Source organism: Rhinatrema bivittatum, chromosome 1, assembly GCF_901001135.1.
Source record: "Rhinatrema bivittatum chromosome 1, aRhiBiv1.1, whole genome shotgun sequence".
NCBI lineage: Eukaryota > Metazoa > Chordata > Amphibia > Gymnophiona > Rhinatrematidae > Rhinatrema > Rhinatrema bivittatum.
The window spans coordinates 436,826,778-436,851,561 of NC_042615.1; the positions used below are offsets into that span (position 1 = coordinate 436,826,778).

The 24,784-nt window shown below is 40.0% G+C and overlaps 1 protein-coding gene across 3 annotated transcripts in view; it reads left to right on the top strand.

Moving 5' to 3' along the window:
• Nucleotides 1-665: 665 nt before the first annotated feature.
• ZNF462 (zinc finger protein 462) overlaps nucleotides 666-24,784 on the top strand; it is a 309,667-nt gene continuing 285,548 nt past the window's right edge. For 2 of the 3 annotated variants that reach the window (XM_029604891.1, XM_029604894.1), the window contains exon 1: nucleotides 671-954. The gene's annotated coding sequence lies outside the window, so the exon portion shown is untranslated. Of the gene's footprint in view, nucleotides 955-24,784 lie in introns of all 3 variants that reach the window. The other variant, XM_029604896.1, reaches the window with a different exon arrangement.

Consider the following 24,784-nt stretch of genomic DNA (forward strand, 5'->3'; position numbering starts at 1 on the left):
CTGAACTGGTTGATTTGGTTAGGTAACTGCACCTTCAGCTTAAGGTTTGCTCCTTACTGCTCAGAGCAGATTGCCTTTAGATCTGTCTGAGAGACAGCAGCTAAAAAGATGCATCTGGATACATACATGTGAGCTTTCAGCTTTGGATGGTGAAGGAAAACAGTGGACAAAGGAGAGAAGCTCAGTCTGATACCTCCCTCTGGCTCTCTTTCTCTCTGCAAACCAGACTGCTCTGAAGTGCAGTGAAGACTACAGCATCTGCCTGGGGAACCTCATTTGCCTTGCACAGCTTGCTTTCCATTTCTTGTCTTTCTTTTATATCTATCTATCTATCTATCTCCCAACCTTTCTCTGCCTGGCTTTGTTTTGTTCTTCTGAGGTGACTCAGACGAATGTCCCAGCTTTAACTTTCCTCCTGTTTCCTCCTTCTCATTGTCTTCACATTAGCATGTCCTCCTTCCTTGCTACCCTCTTGCTGCCTTTGTCTATGTGCGTGTGAGATATTTTTCTCCCACGTTGTTGTTGCTGTTAAACAGGCTTTGGGCACCCCCTTGTGGTAGAGAAGGTCTTCTTCTTCCTCCTCCTCCTCCTCTTTCTTTCTCTCTCCCTCCCTCTAGTTGCTCATTATTCAAAGAGAGACACAGAGTGAGTGAGTGAGAGAGAGAGAGAGAGAGAGAGAGAGAGAGAGGCGCGCACACACACACACACATACGGATCTCTCAGGTCATCTGCAGCAGCAGCAGCCAGTGAAAAAGAGGAAAGCAGGCGAGAAGGCAATCCTCCATTTCTGAGACTTGGCTGAGACCACGAAACAGCTCCAGCAAGCCTCCACCAGATCGAGATAAAGAGCGGCAGCAGTTAAAAAAAAAAAAAAACCAAAACACAGGAGAAAGAATCAGTAGCAGCAACTGAAGAAGGATCAGCAGCAGCTTGTGGCCACGTCCCAGACCCTGTGTAAGTTCTTGAAATGAAAAACTCTTTGCTTGATGTTGTTTATTTATTTGTTATTTTTTAATAATGAATTCATTTATTGAAGCCCAGGAAGGCTTTCCTGATTAGGCAAGAGGGGGAGAAGTATCTGGGATGGAGTCTCACAGAGGAGGAGGAGGAGGAGAAGAAGAAGGCACAAGAGAGGAGGTGGTTGTGGTGCTGGTGGTGGTGGGAGGAGAAGGAGGAGGAAGGAGCTGCTTAATATATATATATATATATATTTTTTTTTTAATAAGGGAGAGGAAATGCAAGATAGTGAGCTAGCACAACTGAAGGTTTAGAACAAGTGGTCTGCGTGCGTGTGCGGAGAACGTTTATTCCACACGCTGTGCGCTCATTTGGGAAAATAAGGAAATCTAGGAGAAGAAAAAACCCCCTTAATTTTGTTGCTCACTCTGTGTGTGTGTCCGGTTTTTTTTTTTTTTTCACAGTCAGGCAGAGGGAAGGAAGGAACTCGCAGCAGCTTTTTGCTTCTCCCTCTCTCTCTCTCTCTCTTTTATCTCGCTGTCCTCTATGTGCAAGCTGTCTGGCTTGGTTTCTGTCCAGACTCCAAAACACAAAGCTCCTCCACAGACCCTCTCCAGGCTTTTGTTTCCTGCAGTAACCTTGCTTTCCTTTCGGTGTAACTGCTAATTCTGCCCCTTAATCTCCAGAAAACCCTGCCTGGAGGATATGTAAACCTTAAAAATAAAGTTGATTTGGTGTAATCTGGAATAGGAAGGACCTCCAAGTTGGGGCTTTCCACTGTTTTTTTTCCTGTTTCATGAAGCTGCTTGCATCTGTAAGAGGAAGTGACTACAGCAGTTTTGCAGAGAGCAGTGATCTGAGTCAGGTAAGCCATGTCATGCTGTAGCTCCACCAGAAAATGGAGGAGAGCAGGCTTCCAGTAGACAAAGCTGAGCTGGGGAATGCCTCGAAAACATGGATGCTCTTCATACTGAAGGTTTGCTGGCACATGCTGGTCAGTTTTTAAGGTCTTTTTATTTGTTCTTGATTACAATTTGTGGTTGTTCTTCATGATGACTTTCTCTTACAAGAAATTTGAAGTTTCTTCCCCCCCCAGAATTTCAGATTTATTTTTCTCCATAAGGCTAAGCACATCAGAGAACATTTAACTCCATCTTGAAACATTTTTAGACTCTTCCTTCTGGTTGAGCATCTTAGGCTTTCAAATGCCATTTGTGTAGGAAGAAACCAGAAAACCATAGATGGCTCAACATTTTATAGGAAGCTACCAATATCATCATGACATTTAGCAGAACAAGGTGAAGGCAAAATAGGGCAGTACTAATCTTGGATATCATAAGGAAATACTCATTTTTGATGAAGGTCTCACCTGATTCAATTAGTTTGGTTGCATGTAGGTAAATACAAGTTTGTCCTGCATGATCAATAGCCCTAAGGTATCTATGGGCCAGTTGATGCTAGAAAGGTCTTGAGAGCCATACTAGGATAAGATTTGCTGATGAAGGGTCTCCTTTTGGATCTTCTTGGGTGTGTGTGTGCGTTTTTAAAATATACATTACTTTTGCTGATTTTAATGTCTTGGAGTGATAACTGAATTAAGAAATATTTTAACATGTGATTGCAATGATGCTCCAATTCATGTGCAAGTGGGCTTATTTTTTGCTTCTGTCTGAGATTCCAGTTGAGGGAGTTCTGAATCAAACTCACCAGAGATGAGGAAAGACTAAAGAGGTTAGGACTTTTCAGCTTGGAGAAGAGACGACTGAGGGGGGATATGATAGAGGTGTTTAAAATCATGAGAGGTCTAGAACGGGTAGATGTGAATCGGTTATTTACTCTTACGGATAGTAGAAAGATTAGGGGGCACTCCATGAAGTTAGCATGGGGCACATTTAAAACTAATCGGAGAAAGTTCTTTTTTACTCAACGCACAATTAAACTCTGGAATTTGTTGCCAGAGAATGTGGTTAGTGCAGTTAGTATAGCTGTGTTTAAAAAAGGATTGGATAAGTTCTTGGAGGAGAAGTCCATTACCTGCTATTAAGTTCACTTAGAGAATAGCCACTGCCATTAGCAATGGTTACATGGAATAGACTTAGTTTTTGGATACTTGCCAGGTTCTTATGGCCTGGATTGGCCACTGTTGGAAACAGAATGCTGGGCTTGATGGACCCTTGGTCTGACCCAGTATGGCATTTTCTTATGTTCTTATGAGATAGCATACATGTGTTCCTCACCCTCAACCTTCTGCCTTTTCTGTAAGGATGTCAGGTTTTGATGATGGTTTAGAGATTGTTAAATACCATTTTATAAACACTTTGCAGTGGTCTATTCAACAGTCCTCCTCTTAAAAAACAAAACTGGCAAATACAGTCTTTTTTGTATTGTTATATACAAAGTATATTATGTTGCAGCAGCTCTGCAGAGAAGTCACCAGAAACCTTTGCAGGCTTATTTCATTCCAGTTCATGATGATCTTATAATGCTAAAATAGCTTTGGTTTAAATTGTGATTTGACCCTATGATACCTCATTGTGGCCTAAACTCATGCAAATGCAGATGATACCAGATGTGTCAGAGCATTGTTAGTACAGTTCTGTTGATGTGAATCAGGTGGTAGGCCTAGCACGTGTTAAACATGGCCTTGAGAACTATGGTTAACAATATAGAAAATGTCATAATGCCTCTGAATCGCTCCATGGTGAGACCGCACCTTGAATACTTTGTACAATTCTGGTCACCGCATCTCAAAAAAGATATAGTTCGATGGAGAAGGTACAGAAAAGGGCAACCAAAATGATAAAGGGGATGGAGCAGCTCCCCTATGAGGAAAGGCTGAAGAGATTAGAGCTGTTCAGCTTGGAGAAGAGATGACTAAGGTGGGATTTGATAGAGGTCTTTAAGATCATGAGAGGTCTTGAACGAGTAGATGTGAAGCGGTTATTTACTTTCGGATAATAGAAGGACTAGGGGGCATTCCATGAAGTTAGCAAGTAGCACACTTAAGACTAATTGCAGAAAATTCTTTTTCCCTCAACGCACAATTAAGCTCTGGAATTTGTTGCCAGAGGATGTGGTTAGTGCAGTTAGTGTAGGTGGGTTCAAAAAGGGTTTGGATAAGTTCTTGGAGGAGATGGCCATTAACTGCTATTAATCAAGCTGGCTTAGGGAATAGCCACTGCTTTTAATCGCACCAGTAGCATGGGATCTTCTTGCCAGGTTTTTGTGGCCTGGTTTGGCCACTGTTGGAAACAGGATGCTGGGCTTGATGGACCCTTGGTCTGACCCAGTATAGCATATCATATGTTCTTGCACGGTGTTTTTTATTTTTCGAATATAAATTTGTAAGATTTTTTGAGTCTCTGGTGTTTGTTCAGGCCTGCATCTAGATGAGATTTAATTCTCAGTGTAATAGCTAGCCTCATTATAATGTATAACCAGCTATTGTGAAGCAGTGCTGCCATGATAAATCTTGTATCTTGTTAGGACTGACTTGGGGAGCAAAATTGCATGGTGCTGATAGTCCTACATGACTTTGTGCAGGTAGTGATGTATCAGCTCTTGCATTTGTAAAGAATGAAATGATTTTTTCCCGTACTCTAGAAATCAGAAAATTGAGAGAGAAATTTTAGGTGTGTTATAAAAATATGAAACCCAGTATTAGTTAATTAACAAGAAAATCAGGAGCTGTGGAGAAGGTTGCTGAAGCAAAATTTGAATGACTCCAATTTCCAGGTGTTTAACACTGTCTCTTTGTTCTTTTGATGTGCCATGTAAATCCAAGTTTCATAATGGAATGGAGAAAGCTGGAGACAAAGAATGTATTGTAGATTGCTTGGTGGTCTGTCTGTGATGCCATACTCTTATAAATATCTCCAAGAAAGAGCTTTTTTTATTTCTTCTTATTTTCCACATAAATCATTTGATCTTTAATTTGGTAGTTCAGAACCCACTTACAGGTTAACCTTTTAGGGAGGATTCTCAGGTGCCTTATGATATATTGAAATTGTTGGGGTAGGCATGTTTCTGTGAACAAAAATTTGTAAACCTTGGTGAGCCCACTTGCTCATGGGGCCAATGCAGGCTTTCTGTGGCTCAGCTTCGTAGCTTAAAGTGCATTCTAATTGATGAACTCAGGATTGCTGAGTATGAGCTGCAGTCTGCTGGATAGAGCTGATATTTTATTGTGTTGCTGCTTTTTGTATGTATTTTGTCTTTGTTTTATGCAATTTTGTTTATGATGTTTTATTATTGCTTTTTATATTTTATGTTTTTATTTTGTTTTATTCGTTTTATTATTATATATCTGTTCACTTGTACATCACTTAGAGCCTGACCGCATAAGTGATTAATAAACCTTTAATAAAGATAAATATGGAGTTAGCATTTGGGTTTTTTTGTATACAATACTATTTGTATTTTCTGTATCTGTGAATTTTTTCATTGGCTGGCATGTCATTATTGCATTTTTATGGTTGTATACTGCCTTGGCGTCCCCTATAGGGTTTGAAGGGCAGTCAATAAGTACATTTATTATTACTTAATTAGTAAAAATAAATTCCATTGCAAGTCTAATCATCTGAAGTTTATTGGTGTATTGTTTTTAGTTTTGAAGCTTGTCTTAATGTTTGGTTAGTCATTTGTTCAGAAATCATGAGATGCATTCTATTAATATGTATGTATGTGTGGAAGGAAGGAGAAGACACATGGATTGTTCTAGAAACAGACCAAATTTGTATGTGTCACCTCGGTGTTACAGGTACCATTAATGTTACCTCAGTATATTTTTGTGAAACTAGTGTGCAAGAATCTCCCCCCTTGCTCTTTCTCCATATATATCTATAATCTATGTGGTCTTCTTTTTCTTTTTTTATGAGTTGTCAGCATATACATTTTTGTGTTTCAGGTGCATTCAATGAGTTCCATACAAAATACTAATGAGAAATGGGGAAAAAAAGATGATTTGTCCATCTTAGTCTCAGATGAAATTTCATGTGGACAAGTGCAAGGTGTTGCATATAGGGAAAAATAACCCTTGCTGTAGTTACACGATGTTAGGTTCCATATTAGGAGCTACCACCCAGGAAACAAATCTAGGCATCATAGTGGATAATACTTTAAAATCGTCGGCTCAGTGTGCTGCAGCAGTCAAAAAAGCAAATAGAATGTTAGGAATAATTAAGAAGGGAATGGTTAATAGAATGGTAAATGTCATAATGCCTCTATATCGCTCCATGGTGAAGACCACACCTTGAATACTGTGTATAATTCTGGTCGCCGCATTTCAAAAAAGATATAGTTGCGATGGAGAAGGTACAGAGAAGGGCAACCAAAATGATAAAGGGGATGGAACAGCTCCCCTATGAGGAAAGGCTGAAGAGGTTAGGGCTGTTCAGTTTGGAGAAGAGACGGCTGAGGGGGGATATGATAGAGGTCTTTAAGATCATGAGAGGTCTTGAAAGAGTAGATGTGACTCGGTTATTTACACTTTCGAATAATAGAAGGACTAGGGGGCACTCCATGAAGTTAGCAAGTAACATATTTAAGACTAATCGGAGAAAATTCTTTTTCACTCAAAGCATTATAAAGCTCTGGAATTTGTTGCCAGAGGATGTGGTTAGTGCAGTTAGTGTAGCTGGGTTCAAAAAAGGTTTGGATAAGTTCTTGGAGGAGAAGTCCATTAATGGCTATTAATCAAGTTTACTTAGGGAATAGCCACTGCTATTAATTGCATCAGTAGCATGGGATCTTCTTAGTGTTTGGATAATTGCCAGGTACTTGTGGCCTGGTTTGGCCTCTGTTGGAAACAGGATGCTGGGCTTGATGGACCCTTGGTCTGACCCAGCATGGCAATTTCTTATGTTCTTATGTTCTTAAGTCAAATGTCTTCACTAGTACATTAGGCAGTCCATGGATTCTATTACTCATAAATCTGCACTCATGAATGCATTTAATAGCTGCAGATATGTCTATCCTGGTTTCTAATGAAGTTTGACTGTTGTACAGTGTGCCTCCCTTGATTGTACATTAGAATTTTTACTAGTAAATTTCAGTTCCTCTCTGTTTCTTCCTGTTGAGTGTAGCTAAAACAATCCCTGAGGTAAATAGTTGTAAAGCCTTTCCAGATACGTGCATACTATTATTATAGCTCCCCCTTAGTTGATTTCCAGAGTAAACATTTTGAACCTTGCAGATTATTTTTCTATGGCACAAATGCTCTAAAGCTCTAATATGGAGAAACTGATGGATCGTCTTTGAATCTCTGATTTCTTCGGTATCTTTGTAGCAATGGGATGACCAGACTTGAACATTATAAGTCGGGCCATGTGTAGATCCTGCCCAATGGCAATAATACTGCTGTTTCCTCCCTGCTAATTATTTGCCCATTTTAAGCATGCTGGAGCCACTGGTGATTCAGCAGCCGCCTTCCGTCCCAACGCACCGTGAGATTTCCAGCAAACTATGTCAAGTGTTGTAACTGGCTCTTAAGATCTGCAGGAGAGTTTATGCATAGCACAAATATCTAACCAGTGTTGAAAGGTCAAGAATATCCGTAGATGAGTTCAAGGGCTTTTTTTTTTTTTTTTAAAAGAATTGTTTTTGCCATTGCTGCAAAATGGGGCAAACCACTTGTGAAAACAGAACTTGGGGCACTGGAGAATGAGCTTCTGGATTTGTGTTTGTACAGTTCAAAAGCTGAGCAATGTAAAGATTTTTGAAACTGCTTCGTGAGGGACTTGCTTTGGAAAGAATGTAAAAATATTTCAAATATGTTCAAGATCTACATAATGTAGTCTTGAGGCAGCAGCAGTCTGGGGCCCAGACCTCTGGTGGTTTTCTTTAAAACTGTTTGTTGTAAAACCACCAGCTCCACCTTTTGGACTGTGCGCACTATTTTGTGTAGTCTTCCCTGCTTCAGCAGTGTGTGAAGTCTGCTCATGCTTTTGGTAGCTGCTAGGACAGAACAGTGAAATTGTAACACAGGATGTGGATTGTTGTTGTAATTGGTTGCCAGCTGCCCACAGCCACTCCTCTGCCTGCAGTAATCTTGGATCCTTTTGAATATCAGAGAGACTGCCCTGGATTTGTCTGCCTCCAGCCACATCAGCAAATAGAGTAAAGCCTTGGAGATCTGGTAGATGTTCTACATTGCATTCTTTCTAACTAACAGTAATTGTTTTATTTGGATTTACCTTGAGCCATGCCTGGTTAGGGTTCACCTGAGGAAGTCCATGATTTCCTGATGTCGTGATGAGGAAAGGGACATCAGGAGTCACAAACTGGAGAGCACTACAAGGGTGGCTTCTTTTTGGACTTTTTTTGTGTTTTTACATTTACATTTACATTTTTCAGTCTGGGTGACTGAGATTGCCAAACTGGTTATTTGGATCTGGCAGCACTATCTGATAGAGGTTTGACCCTCTTGATTTGCTGTGAAGGTGAAGGCTTGTTACAATTTGGCATTTGTTTAAATATTTCTACTCCACGATATTCAATAAAATCGTTCAAGGTGGTTAGCAACAGAAACATCAAATATTGTAATAACACCAATAAGACAATACAATTTTTTTTTTTACACCAAATAATATCCAACATCAATAACTGCATGAAATTAATATGGAAGCAGATAAAAACTATAACACTATAGGAATTCTTTCAAATACCAATAACAAGAACTTTGTTAAATAAAAAAGGCTGGTAGCAGCCAGGGGTTAAGATTTCCCTTCATCAGATCTAATGAACAAGACTATAACAATCTCTCTGAGACCCAGAATTATCTCAGTGAATCATTAGATGTGTATTCCATTACTGTTCCATCTATAAACCTAATATTTTAGATATATGAAGGGTAGTGGTGAAGCAGCTTCAGGATGCATTCATAAACATTTTGAGGATAACTTTCAAACAAATATGCACGGTGGCATACATGCACATATATGGCCATGCATAGATCTACAATAGTATTTTATAACCCATATGTATTATAAAATACATGTATCTTTACCCCAGAATATATGTGTGTTATGAAGGTTTATGTGCGAATACCTACAATGCATTGAAAGCGAGAATTTCAATGCATTGAATGCACATACCTTTCTTACCTATTCTAAAAATGTACACACAAAAATAAGGTTGAACTTGCTTAAAGACCCAACTTATGCGCGTAAAATGTGCCATTTTAAAACGTGCACATAATTGAAATTAACCAGTTTTCCGATTACTCCACCAGTTTGCCCATTCCTTCTCCAGGTCATCAGGATGGTCTTGGCTCTTCAGCTGAACTCCCCCTTCCCCCCCCCCCCAGCTCACCCAGACTTCTCACCCAGTCAGTGCTACACAATAAACAAACCTAATATCTTATGCAAGATAATTAGCAGCTGTAAAATTGCACATGTAAATCGCCAAATATCTGCACGTAAGCGTCTTTTTAAAATAGCAACCTGCAAGCGAAACTGTTGGGCTCCGCCTTGGAACGCCCAAGACTGCCCCTTCTTTATGCACGTCTATTGGCATGCAAAATGTAAAGTACACATGCACTTTCAACTTTTCTAAAATATCGATTACGCAAGTACAGCCTACTTACGCAGGTATGTGCTAATTTTTACGCATGGAACACGTTGAAAATTACCTCCTTTCTATTCTGCTGAGATTCCGACAGCAACACTGTCTCACATCGCTGTCTGAATGATGCATGACAGAATCTGTTTCTGCTTACCATGTGCAATGTATTGTTTTATATGTAATTGTTTTATTTTATTATATGTGTGTTTTATTTGTTGTAATTGATTTTCTGTTTTAATTTGTGTGTTTATGTTGTAATCCACTTTCGACAGTTTTAATTTACGGACTGACAGCCTTGACACAACAAACTAAGGAGCATGATTGACCAAGCTATGTATACTTTTACGAATCAGTGGGATCTGTTTTCAGTGGGTCAGACTGTGCATGAATAAGACTATTCAGCTGGTAATGAGGGGCAGATCCCTATCATCCCTCAAGGAAGCTCTCCCTTGAAGTTCCACAGAGGATACATTTTTTAATCTGTTGCTTAATTTGAAGCAGAGAGTTCTAGTAGCTAATCTCATCCAGAAAAAACTGGAGATTTTGTAGGTGGTGATATCTTGGTAAAGAGAGATATTGGTAGAATGTGCAGAAAAATATCTATTTCTTTTGTCTACATTTATTGTGAAGAGCAAGTATCATACAACAAAGATCTACAGTTTGAGTTTCATCTTTGTCCATCAGCTGGCCCTGAAATATCAGTTTACCATCCAGGCGAAGAATGGCTTCTGCCATCTCCAGATATTCTGAAATTTCTGTCCTTTCTGGCAGTTGTTTGTAAAGCTCTGGTGTCCTTAAGGTCCGTGTACTGCAGTATACTGTATTTGTCTTTTTTTTTTTGAAGCTGGCTTGTTTCTGCAGAATATCATGAAGGGTCTTCTCTGACACAGTGACAAAGTCCAGTTTCTGGCACCCTTCCACATAGGCTTAGTTTGGAGGGGCATGGGAGACAGTGCCTCCCCTCCATGCTGCTAGTGCCAGTGCTGAATTGGGTCCCCCCTGACACCTCCCCCCACTAATATGCCCTCCCTAACCCTTTCCTCCTGCCCCCCTCCTCCCCGCTAACCAGGCAAACTACAACTATGCCCCTTCTCCAGACTCCTGCCGTATGAACAAAATTTAGTATTTTTTTAAGGCCTCCAAGAACATACTTCTTTGTGGGTTGGTTTTTTGTAATAAAAATGAAAATATTAGCAAAAAGCTCTTCATCTCTGGTCCGTGCCAGTGATGATGGCCAGATGTAAGGGATGATCTGTGTAACTTCTGGTCTGTTTGAGGTAAAAGCATTTTTAAGTTAAGTATAATAAATAAATATTCAACGATTTAAGGTAACTAATAGGACCTGATTCACTAAGCTTTTTTTCTCCTAGACACAGAATGGAAGAAAAGCCTTAGTCAATCAATCCCTCAGTGGAATATACATCGCTTTGTAGTGCTGGAATCTGAGTGAGCATCCTTGTGAAGCGAATAACAGAAGAACATATGTATGCTATAGCTTTTGCATAGATCTCAGGTGGTTCAGTGTCATGCATTAAATATTGCACCACGCCTTTCAGATAATAAAATGGGTGTCTGCTGTTCTCATTGCCCTAACGCGGGTCATTCTTTTCAGGAATGAACTCCAGGGATAGGCTGAAGCATTACGGTAGCATCTTGTGGAAGGGCCCTGGAAAATGTGTGCGTTCAGACAGTCAGATGACTGAACTATGAAGGCTGAATTACCACACTGCAGAAGTTAAGAGTTGTAATTGTTTTGGGAAATGTTTGCAAGCCTCCGTGTATTTCAAGAGAACCATGGAAAAGCTTTGCCATTGTCTCTGGAAAAGGCATTTTATAAAGTGCGGGCTATTATTGAACCTGAAGATTCTTGGTTGACTGTTTAAGCGGTGTTTGATTTGGCTTTAGCTTGGAATGTGTCTGATGGATAAAGCACTGTTTGTAGAGCGTGTTCCTCTGAAAAAATATAAACCAATATTGAATATTCCAGTTATTGGAAGGCATTGCTCTTGGTATTCAAGATTTAACAAAGCTGTAAAAAAATGTAAAGGTTTTCCTACAACATGCAGAGAAACCAGAGCAGGCATGATTTTATTCTGTACAGTGAGCTCATTCGATTTGACTGACTGGAGCCCAAAACATTTTTGGAAAAAGAACACCTTTGGGATTTCTCCTTTGATAGTGCTATCAAATTTCAGCCATATAGAGCATATATGTGGAAAGCATCCATACCAAAGAAGAAGAGTTTTGAATTAGTCAGGGAACACTTTTGGCAATAGGGAAAGAAGACTAGCAGATACTGTTGGAAGAAAATTGTGCCCAACATACGAGATGCCTGGACATCTGGTATATGTTTTGCTGGGCCCGGAGGAACGGGCAGTTTAATTTTAGCCCTCCAAAGGAAGTGGGAAGTACTAAAATATCTCATAATAGCACAACGCTCAGTTTAGGAAAGATTGATCAGGAAAACAAAATGCTTTTTTCTTCAGCATGAAGCTTTCAACAAAAGACAGAACAAGTTGACCTGCAAAATCCACTGTTTAACAAACAACAAAACACATGAACACCACGTGCAGTCTAAGGGAACATTTGCAAATTGAGGACATTTTTTTGTTGCAGTATGAGAATGCTGCCGTAGATAGCTTTAATGATTTTTTTTTTTTTTATAGAAGGCGGTGAAGGGACAAATTATTTTAATCTGATAAGTAATATATGTATTTTTCCCTAAGTGTAAAGAAAATTCATGACAACAAAGTTAAGCAAAAGGTCTTCAATCAGTTGCATTCGGTAACTAGGTTAACACTATATTACCGAACCATGGAATACAAGGACCTTCTGTGATTGGAACAAGCTAGGGCACATGACTACCAATAATCTCCATTATTATCTTAGTGCCATCAGCTTTGCTGTGCTGTTTTCCAAGTAACTGTAGGCATTCCATTTAGAAAGAAAGAAAAGAAAGTTCAACATTTTGAGCCTAAATTTATTTAATCCTGTAATCTCTCCCCTTGCTGGTTCTAATCATCTAGATACTCCAGTCTTGGCTGTGCTATACAATTGGCTTATAAAAATCCAGCATCCCTATATCAAATCATATATGGTTCGATAAAACAGATGATGGACTGAAAATTACTATTAAGGATGCAGATCTCATTTCCAAGAGACAATAAAAGCTACACTTTTCAGCTTTGGATGTTACCGCCCTCCTCGCAATCACGTTTCTGTATTTGGGGAGGGACTTGAGGATGAATGGATAATGCTTCACAAGAACTGTCATACTGGGTCAGAGCAAGGGTCCCTCAAACCCCATATCCTGTTTCCAAACCAGGTCAGAAGTACCTGGCAGGATCCCAAGTATTTGTGAGCAGGATAAGTTCTGCAGTGTTTGAAATCTGTAGAAGCAGGACTGCATTTATAGGTAGAGTTGCAGGCGAAATACAAATATATGGAATTTGAAGTCGTATAGCAAGAAACTAGTAACTAAAAAAGAAATGATTACTTATCAAAACAGTGAAATGTGGCGGTAAGGATTTGAAACCCCTATCTCTACTAACATTAACAGGGAGCCAGTAGAGCTGACAGTTTTCACAGCTGATTAATGACTTTTACCAAAGTTGTGTAAGATACATCACGGTCATATACCAGTCTGATATATCATTACTTTTTTAAGTAATGGTCAGATGTTGCATCTGTTCTAGCTAAATGTTACATTCACAGTTTGTCTGAGTGTTATAAGCTATATACATCCACCAAGAAATGACTTGGCTAAATTCGAGTTCACCCAGATCATATTCTACTGTTTAGTGCACAATCGATGATTCATTGTGTATGTTTGCAACCAATCGTACAATAACAAGAGCAAACGAGGACAGTTAGGCCTTAAAGTGTCAGCTTTTGCTAGGAGGTAGTGATGATGATGATAGCAGCATTGGGAAGCATGCAAGGAAAATCTACAGTGAGGCATAATGAAATGGGTAGGATATATTTATATTTCAAATAGAAACAAACATTTGCGGGGAATCCATTAAGGGAGTGGTTTGAGGAAGGAGGTGTTGAACTTCAAATGGTGGTAAAGAGATGGTTATCAAACTATTGCAGATGGTTGAACTTCAGTCTGGGATTTTTTCCAGATGAGTTCACTGTTGAAAATTAAAATGTTCCAGAATAGCTGGGAGAACAGGACAGAAGTTAAAACTTCAGCACAGTTTATATATCTGTCTGAAGGGCCGGGGACAGATACTGGTCAAGATAGCTTAAAGGGATTTATAGAGCAGACTCTTTGTCTGAAGATATCTCAGACAGAAGGAGTTCTGATTCTTCATGCAATCTTAGCCTGTAAGATTTATATTTGTTTTTGATTGGCCTGTTCTGCATGGATCTTAGCACAGATAAACTATACACAGTGTTGAGTGATACCTCCTTTGAAATCCTTTCTTGAAATCTCTTTTGCAAAAATGAGTGAGCAGGGTAAAACAAAAAGGTGTCAATCTTAATTTCAGCTTGGAGATGATTGTAAGGTCTTTCTGAATATGCCTGCGCTGCAGTTGTTTTTTCTTACAGCCCAAACTTTGGACCGAACAAGTGATGTCCCATGGATAATTACCATTGTGCATTACCTTGCACAGTCCATTTGTATGTTGTCATGTGAATGAATGGAGCCAAAATGGAATTAAAATATCTACTCACTAATTTAAAAAAAACTCTTCTCTTTGTGGTATAACTAGAGAATAGATCCCTCTCTATATATATTTATCTAGCTATACATCAAGTCTTAGTTGTATCAGATATGAAACTTCTAGCAGTCTCAAATGTACTAATTTTAGTTTCTGCCAACCCGGTTGTCACTTTGTTTTCCAAACCCAGAAGAAGCAGTTTTCTTCTGCAGCAGACTAGAGATGAGTGCTTTGAGGAGATCTGGTGGTGAGGCCAGTGGACCCCCAAATCATGGGGACCACTGGGATGCAGATTTTAAATCTCTTCTTCCACTGTGACCCTGAGCAAGCCACTTTATCTATTTGGTCTCAGTTTGCCCAACTGTTAGTTGGTCATAAGAATAGAATTGTTCTGTTTCCTTTAACCCTTTCGTAGCTTTTGTGACATCTCCATAACAAACATATGCTTCCCACGTATTTCCGAAGTATTAAATTGCAAAGCTTATTGATAATTGTTTGGATGAAAGGCATCATCTAATAGCAAATTGTTATTCTATTTTTTTTTATACTTTTTATTTTAACAACCACTCCAACAAACAATGCAAGCGCTTAAGCATCTACACTCTAACTTGGACACCGCATGTTGAAGATACATTCTACTTATATAATCATTTCTGCGTCTTGTCATTTTTATACTCTGCTTATATTCTACTTGTTCTATCGTTGGCAGCCGACGGGCACTTCAGACGAACAAAACGTTTAGCTGCATCATCCATTACCATTGCAATAGCTATCGTCTCTGGCTCTTCCAATGAGACCAAAATAGTGCCCGCACCTTAACATATAAAAGCAGTTGCCGAAGTTGTTATAGTACCAGAGTCATTGAATTGTAAGGAACCGAGTGTCGTCTTTTACAATTAATCGGGCAGTGAAAGTAAAAGGCAGTGCTTGCACTATGTATTTCATAACAAATGCATAAAAATCCCTCAAAAAAGGAAAAATGTCGAGAATGCTCAGGTCGTGCCTCTGAAGGCAGGGGTGGGGGAGAAGTCCCGGCCTGCGGTTTACAACATGGGGACGCCCAGCCCCCGTCTGCCTTGAGTACTTTAGGTGTATGGCACCTGTGAGAGGGGAATGTAAGGTGGGGGAGTCAGGATGAGCATAGATGTTTCTAATGCTCCTGTTCCCCCAGGGGGGTCAACTCAGCCCTGGATTCTCTGTGGAGCACAGGATTTGGTGAGAGAGGTAACGGTGGTGGGGGTCGCTTGGCAATAATGATCATAATATGATCAAATTTGATTTAATGACTGGAAGAGCAAATCCATGGCTCTCGTGCTAAACTTTCAAAAGGGAAACTTTGATAAAATGAGAAAAAATAGTTAGAAAAAAACTGAAAGGAGCAGCTACAAAGGTAAAAAATGTCCAAGAGGCGTGGTCATTGTTAAAAAATACCATCCTAGAAGCACAGTCCAGATGTATTCCACACATTAAGAAAGGTGGAAAGAAGGCAAAACGATTACTGGCATGGTTAAAAGGGGAGGTGAAAGAAGCTATTTTAGCCAAAAGATCTTCATTCAAAAATTGGAAGAAGGATCCAACAGAAGAAAATAGGATAATGCATAAGGGTTGGCAAGTTAAATGTCAGACATTGATAAGACAGGCTAAGAGAGAATTTGAAAAGAAGTTGGCTGTAGAGGCAAAAACTCACAGTAAAAACTTTTAAAAATATGTCTGAAGCAGAAAGCCTTTGAGGGAGTCAGTTGGACTGTTAGATGATCAAGGGGTTAAAGGGGCACTTAGAGAAGATAAGGCCATCGCGGAAAGATAAAATGATTTCTTTTCTTCGGTGTTTACTGAAGAGGATGTTGGGGAGGTACCCGTACTGGAGAAGGTTTTCATGAGTAATGATTCAGATGGACTGAATCAAATCACGGTGAACCTAGAAGATGTCGTAGACCTGATTGACAAACTTAAGAGTAGTAAATCACCTGGACCGGATGGTATACACCCCAGAGTTCTGAAGGAACTAAAAAATGAAATTTCAGACCTATTAGTAAAAATCCATTGTACCTGAAGACTGGAGGATAGCTAATGTAACCCCCATATTTAAAAAGGGCTCCAGGGGTGATCCGGGAAACTACAGACCGGTTAGCCTGACTTCAGTGCCAGGAAAAATAGTGGAAAGTATTCTAAACATCAAAATCACAGAACATATAGAAAGACATGGTTTAATGGAACAAAGTCAGCATGGCTTTACCCAAGGCAAGTCTTGCCTCACAAATCTGCTTAACTTTTTTGAAGGAGTTAATAAACATGTGGATAAAGGTGAACCGGTAGATGTAGTGTACTTGGATTTTCAGAAGGCATTTGACAAAGTTCCTCATGAGAAGCTTCTAGGAAAAATAAAAAGTCATGGAATAGGTGGCGATGTCCTTTCGTGGATTACAAACTGGCTAAAAGATAGAAAACAGAGACTAGGATTAAATGGACAATTTTCTCAGTGGAAGGGTGTGGGCAGTGGAGTGCCTCAGGGATCTGTATTGGGACCCTTACTTTTCAATATATTTATAAATGATCTGGAAAGAAATACGACAAGTGAGGTAATCAAATTTGCAGATGATACAAAATTGTTCAGAGTAGTTAAATCACAAGCAGATTGTGATAAATTGCAGGAAGACCTTGTGAGGATGGAAAATTGGGCATCCAAATGGCAGATGAAATTTAATGTGGACAAGTGCAAGGTGATGCATATAGGGAAAAATAACCTATGCTATAGTTACACAATGTTAGGTTCCATATTAGGTGCTACTACCCAAGAAAGAGATCGAGGCGTCATAGTGGATAACACATTGAAATCGTTGGTTCAGTGTGCTGCGGCAGTCAAAAAATAAACAGAATGTTGGGAATTATTAGAAAGGGAATGGTGAATAAAACAGAAAATGTCATAATACCTCTGTATCGCTCCATGGTGAGACCGCACCTTGAATACTGTGTACAATTCTGGTCGCCGCATCTCAAAAAAGATATAATTGCGATGGAGAAGGTACAGAGAAGGGCGACCAAAATGATAAAGGGAATGGAACAGCTCCTCTATGAGGAAAGACTAAAGAGGTTAGGACTTTTCAGCTTGGAGAAGAGATGGCTGAGGGGGGATATGATAGAGGTGTTTAAAATCATGAGAGGTCTAGAACGGGTAGATGTGAATTGGTTTTTTACTCTTTCGAATAATAGAAAGACTAGGGGACACTCCATGAAGTTAGCATGTGGCACATTTAAAACTAATCGGAGAAAGTTCTTTTTCACTCAACGCACAATTAAACTCTGGAATTTGTTGCCATAAGATATGGTTAGTGCAGTTAGTATAGCTGTGTTTAAAAAAGGATTGGATAAGTTCTTGGAGGAGAAGTCCATTACCTGCTATTAATTAAGTTGACTTAGATAATAATCACCGCTATTACTAGCAACGGTAGCATGGAATAGACTTAGTTTTTGGGTACTTGCCAGGTTCTTATGGCCTGGATTGGCCACTGTTGGAAACAGGATGCTGGGCTTGATGGACCCTTGGTCTGACATAGTATGGCATGTTCTTATGGATTGGTCAGACTTCTGGAAGGGCGCCTTCCTGGGTGGGGATCTTATTCCCTTTATAAGCCTTTACCCTCTCTGTTCAGAGCCTGTTTCCCTCCTGCCCTCCCCGTGTCATGTTGGGTGTTGCATTTGCTTCAGGTTAAATTGACCCGAGCCTTGCTTGATTAAAGTGCATGACTGGCCAGATATTTAGTTTGGAATTGGTGTCAGTTCAGGCCTACTTGGATGAGAAGTTGTTACCCTAAAGCGCTGGCAGCATGGTGTGGTCACCAGCTGCCTTGCCAGCCTTTCCTTCCAGTTGAGACGTGGTGATGGTGGTTCATTAATGTGGCCTCGGAAGCCGGGATTGGCTGGGGATGGTTCACACTGGGACCTGACAAGGCTGCCCTGAGGCTGCGGGAATGCCGGAGGAGTGCTTACTGCCTGTTTTGTTTTTTTTTAATGTAAGCTAACACCCACGGCTGGCAATATTGGGCTTGAGTCCTGTTATATTATACTTTTTATGTTATGATCTAAATCCAGTGAATGGTGTTGTGTGGTTTCTTGGTTGGCAGTGGGAGGGAGGCCGAGGGATCCAGTGTGCATGTTATTACTGACAGTGACACACAAACGATGGTATATCTGGGAGCTAGATTTGTTCTCTCTCTAGTTTTTAAATCTTACACGGTCAGCGATAGAAAGAGAATCCAAACCAGTAGCAATGCTAGGCAGGTTTTCAGAATGATTGATCTGTAATGACCAAAGCTGTGACGACAACTGAAATTCTTAGCTGCAGTAGTGCTAAACCCATCATATTGAGTTTATCTTGAAATAATAGCTGTTTCTTTTATTAAATGTTAAAAATTTGAGGAAGAAAATAATGTGTGTCTTTTCTTGTAAAGTTTGGGGACTTATTAGCAGTCAAGTCTGCATGTGGGTGCTATGCAGAATCCATCAAGGTGGAGTGGAATAACACAAAATATATTGGACAGATGATTATTTTTTAAATATGCAAAGCTTCCAAATACATTCACATATTTTAGCAAAGGGTCACTGAACTGTCTTATTCCTCTTACTAATGAAAAGCTTGAATGTGGAGCAGCAAATTGCAGCTCCAGCTTCTGTCCTGGTAGGTGAAGTCAGGATCTTGAAAGGATCCAAGGATCAGATTGACAGAAAAGCAAACAGTAGCATCAGCACAATTAGAAAAATAGACAGGGCTGCTGAGGAAACAAAAAGTATACTAAAGCATTCCATAATTATGTAGTGGAAACTCACTCTTAGTAGAAAGATTGTTGGGTGGGGGGATGTGGAGGAGGAATGGCATGATTTGCCAGACAAAATATACTTTTGAAGGTAGCACATTAGAAAGAGGAAGAGGACTGTATAGTAGTCATGACATAAAATACAATTAGTTGGGTAGATGTGACAGAAGAAGACATCTTGCTTTCTGGTGGTGAGAATGGAATCTGAGGGCAGATATCTGCTTGGGGTTTATTTCCAAAATCTCGTCAACTGACAAATCTTTGCTCAACCAGGGAACCAGAATCCTTCTCTTTTCCCACCTTTTGTTTTGTTTTAATGTGACACTCTTGCTACTTTTGATTAAAAAAATAATTGCTAGGATTTTGGGGTTTTTCGATGCCTAGGAAAAGAAATGCATTTTCTAGTGCTTGAGAAACCGTAGTAATGTATGATCAAAAAGTGAAACTTCAGAAATCTAGACCTGAAATGTACTATCACTTGGTTGAAAAATGTTTCCTCCTGGTAGGCAGACTGTGCTTGCTTTGTTTTCCCCGAATTGTTCACAGCTTTCTGGGTACCTGCGCCAACAGAATCAGAAGATAAGCGAGTTCAGTCATTTATCTGCCATGAAAGTGGTGGCAGATCACATGGGCTAGATTATTATACGCACTGTTTTAGTCCCTGATTTATTAAGCTTTTGCAACCCTGACCACCAGGGTGAATGCCGTTTGACACACAGGCAGGGGCAGCTACTAGACCCTTAATTAATTTAAAGCTAGTTGGGCTGCCGAGGACCTTAATTAGCATTTAGTGAAAGCCACTGGGAAAGGCAGTGTTAATGGCTCAAAGTAGGCAGAATGTCAGTTTAGCTCTTAACTGGAGAGACTAGGGGAAGAAAAGAGGATTTTTAATGTCCTCTGTTTCGTGCTTCCTTCGTACTGCTATAACTTTATCAGTTTCAAGAATTCCAACTTGTGCATCTAACTGCAAGGTGACCCTATTTAAATCTTCACTGGGGGGGGGGGAGAAAATGTTGCCTTTAGGATTTGTAAGAAGAGGTTCTGCTGACCAGTTTACATAGTGGTCGAGCTAACGTACAAGAACCTTGAATTTTCATGAATCACTTTCCCAAAACAGTTGAATGATTCAGTTGTTTCTGACTCATTTGGACTCATCATTCTACCCATCCCTTTAGTTTGGGGTTTTTGTTTTTTTTTCAGGGAACAAGATCTAGCAAGCAATATAAATCTGCATGGGGGAGAAATAAATTAGAAAGGGCAAGACCCATTAATGCAGTTCAGTGCTTCAGTGTCCGGCTTATTAATTGAAGTCGGTCCCTGTTTGGCCCTCTTGGGAGGGACGAGAGTGCCATAGGAGCCAGGGTCCTTTTTCTTCTCACCCAAGTGCAGGATGTCTTTGGCGCCCCTCCCCAACCACCTTTAAACAGAGCTGTTCCTCCTTCTGGAACCTGGAGATTTGATTCAGAGGAGACATGCTCAGACATAACAGATAAACTGCGTCACCAGCAAGTCTGAAACTTGAATCCATATCATCTCTTAACTTGTGCCAATTTATGTTTCTCTGTTGGTCCTCCGTCTTCAGTTTCTGGGGGAGAGGCTGCATCGGTGTCATGCGTGGGCAGGCAGTGGGCAGATTCCGTTGACTGGGACCTGGCACGCTGTGTAGCAGAGCACTTGTATGTTGTGTGCTCTGAGAAGGTCAGCGTTAATCAGAGTTTCTTTTGGCACACTCGTAGACATTCTAGAACAGAGCACACCAGCTGTCAGATCTACCTGGAATAAGCGGGCTTTATGTGCTATCTCACACAAAAAGGATTGTGCTACCGCCCTTTCTCCTTGTCTTGGTATCCCCCGCTGGCAGACTCTGGAAGAAGCTGGAGGAAATTTAGGGAGGCTAAAAGTATGCAAACGCCAGTCGTAGCTGTAAGCCAAGGGGTATCCCAAAGCTGGGCCTAGATCGAGAAACTCTTAAACTGTTCTGAATTTGCTGTGCCATTAAGGCCTCACATGTACAATTTTGCACGGATGGTGGTTAATTGATGAGCACAAATTATGATTTTTATGAAATACTATCCATTACACAGTCTCTGTAGTAGATTGGTCATCTTTAAGTTTTTGTCTGTTTCAAATGTGTTCCTAGTTTAAATGAAGATGAAATGTATTTGCTCTCTTAAGTAATTAAGCAATATGTTAATCTCTTTTGTGTCTCTAATTGTTCATTGTGTGCAGTATAGGAGACCTGCATGCAGGATGTATGGTCTTCTCTGTGGAGATGTTTATTTTAAGAGTTCATGTCTACTTAGGTTTGCTAATACTGTACTGTAATATCAGATGGACTGTTGAGACTGTAAGAGTTGGACTGGCTATTTTTAGTATGTCTGCTGGGTAGATGATGTTTCAGATACTGGAATGACTTCCTATAGGAGCTATTACCATATACTGAAATGTTATGGTAACAGTGTGATAATACTGTTATTTTAATGAAAAAAAAAAGATCCTTGTACTTTGGCCATTGCTTTTTAAAAAATTTTTAAGTAAATGAAACTATGTATTTTTTTCTGAGGTATTCAGATACTATACTTGTCAGTGAACTACAACACTCGATAATGGGGACTTCCACTCTACATAACCATCTTTTGAAATAGTCAATTTGATTTCTTGATTAGAGGCTGCCACCGAAGTAATATTATTTAAGAGGACCTGTCAGAACCAATGCTGTAATTTAAAGTAAGACCAGAAGTACTAAGTTGTTTTTCCCATAGACACAAAATGGGAACTAACTTTTAGTACCTAGGTAGCGTGGATAGGATTGTATTTATGAATTTACTGACCATAAAAAGTCCCAATGCTAGGTCAGCCCAGCATCCTGTCTCCGACAGTGGCCAGTTCGGGTTACTTGAAGTACCCATCAGATCCTAAGCAGAAAAGCTCATTCCAAGGCTGCTCACTCCCTAAAGATATCTGACTAAATAATGGTTAATGGACCTTTTCTCTTGAAAATTGTCTGAACTTTTATTAAACTCTGCTAGCTTACTAGCCTTGACCACAGTGTTGGCTTGTTGAGGAATTGTCCCTAAAATCCAGGTCCACCTTGAAAGCTTATGTGCAAGATCTGGTGTACTCATGGGAGAATTTAGAAAGATTTCTTAAGTACATGCAACCATAATTAAACAGGCTTCATGCCTACTAAAGTGACAACATGTGAAAGCTGAAGTAAATTCAGCCCACAATATAAACAATATTTTTCATCATTTTGCAAATGGAACGCCCAGTTTAATTAAGTCTCCAGGAGCATCCTGTGTTCCATTTACTTAAAAAAAAAAAAAAAAAGAAAAAAAAAAAAAAAGTAATAAACAAGATTCTGGAAAACCTAGCAGTCTCTTCATTTCTACTACTGAACTACTGGGTTCTTCAGGAATGACTCTTTTGCAGTGCTCCAAAGAAAGCATAAAGGTATTGATAACAAGTTATAAAATGCTTATCCGTATGTCAGTGGTTTCCATGTCTGCCTTTCGCAGTTGAGTATTGGATTCTGAGAGACACCATTGTTTCACCCATACATAGAAAAACTGCATTGCCCTTAAATCTGATCATTTTATTGCATTGCGGGTCAGAAGAGACTGACTATGCAGTGGTGGGCAGTGGAGGTTCAGTAGGCATTTCCCAGAAATTACTTCAATAGCTGCACACAGTGATTTGTATTCAAAAATCCCTACCTATGTGGTTCATGCTTCAGTGCTTACCAGTGTTCTGTGAAGTTGGGATCAGGTCAGTGGCAACCAGAAATGTTCGCTTGCAAAGATTTAGTGTTAGGGGACCTTACAAGGCTTTACACTACACGGTGCATCTGGCTATTTTTAGGTCAGTTCACTTCTAGCAGCTCTGCTGGAGATGAACCAGACATACTGCTGTAAAGTCTTCATGGGGGTATGACTGGTTATAGTGTACCAGAAAGTTTTAACAGCTCAGTCCCTTAAGTGGAGAAACAGACCATCTGGTTAGCAGAAGGGTTAACCCAAGTTACGTAACGTTGAGGCTGGCAACAGGACTAGTCTAGAATCTCTGGTAGCACAGCAAGTTGCTGCACATATTAGGGATTGAAATGGTGCCTGAAGATCTGCAGAGCAAGCAGATCTGCTACCACTGCTGTGACGCAGGAGATAATTCTGTTGGGCAAGCAGCAGCATGGGGGTGGATCTACAGTGCAGGATGTGTAATGTCAACATGAAGCTTTGGAGCTGGCAGCCAGAAGAGAAGCAGCCATTTCAAGCCAGTGCAGACAACCCTGAAGAATTATTATTTTTTTTTTTTCATTCTCATTGTGTCTTAGTCTCATGTCAAGTGATTACTTTGTGCATTGTCAACAGCAGGCTTCAGCCCAGCATGATTTCAGCATTCTTCTTGAGCTGGTTTATTTAACCAACAGATACTGCATTCTGGAAGTATATTAGGCAGTGAAAAATGTTCTCTCCTAGTCTACAGAAAGAGATGAATTTTACCATTTTTTACACTTGTAGCAGTTGTTCTGTATTTACAACAGAGAGGCCATAGCTTGAGAGCTGCAGTCACTTAAAGATCAGCATTGCAAAAAGATGAAATTAGGGTGTGGGCATTTTATAACATGGAAAAATAGATTGTGATGGCAGATAGAGAATATAAGATTATTCCCTCTAGTCTACCCATTTCCCCTCTCTGTTGCAATACTGCAGATCCTGCTTGATCTTCACTCCTCCCAACAGCTAAAGATCCTCGGTGCTCATTCCACATTTCCTTGAGTTCTCATAGTGTTTGCCTCTGCCACCTCCATTAGGAGGCTATTTCAGATATCTATCACCTTTTATCTGAATAAATATATTTGTATGTTATTCCTGCTTCTCCTTCCTTTCAGCCTAACAGTCATGACCCCTTGTTCTGGAATGTATTTATTACAGAAGAAAATGCTTACTACATGTACATTATTTATACCTTTGGTGCTTACAGTAAATATTTTGAGCCTCAGGTCTTACCTCGAGGGCATGGTGCACATACAGGGCCATTTTGGGTAATCCTCTTTTGGACAGCCTGTACTCTGGTATATCTTTTTTGGAAATGCAGCCTCCAGAACTAAACACAATTCTGCAGATGAATTCTCACCATTTCTATAGAGGTATTAATCGGCTCTTTTTTTATTTTCTTCTGTCTGTCTGTACCGTAGCATTTTTCAGGCTCCTGTCATACTGTTTGTCAACTTGAAGATTATCCGATGCAATCAGCACAAGTTCTCTCTCTTATTTAGTGCACATCAGTACTTCACTAACCATCATGTAATTTCCTGTTAGAGCCTCTACAATATTATTTATACAAACTTGAGCCTGAACTCAGGACTAATCCTTTCTGCACTTCACTGATGCTCTATCCCTTGTCTTGGAAATGAAATCCAGTTACCACTACCCTCTGCTGCCTATCCTTCAACTGGCCTCTAACTCAGTCAACCATCTTGGGGACCCACCCCTAACCTGCTCATGTTTTCAATGAGCTTCCTATGTGGAACTATCAAAGGTTTTACTGAAATCTAACTAAACAGCATCCAGTACTGTTCTCTGACCAAAATTCCATGGTCGCCTGGTCAAGAAGAATTCAGATTTGTTTGAGATAATCCCCACCTAAAAAAAATCATGCGGTCTCTGATCCTGTAATCTTTTGGATTCAAGACTATCCCGCACTATCCTTCCCTTTCATGGTGATTTCATTAATTTGCCTGCCATTTGGGTGAGACTAACTGGCATGTGGTTACCAGCTTCCTCC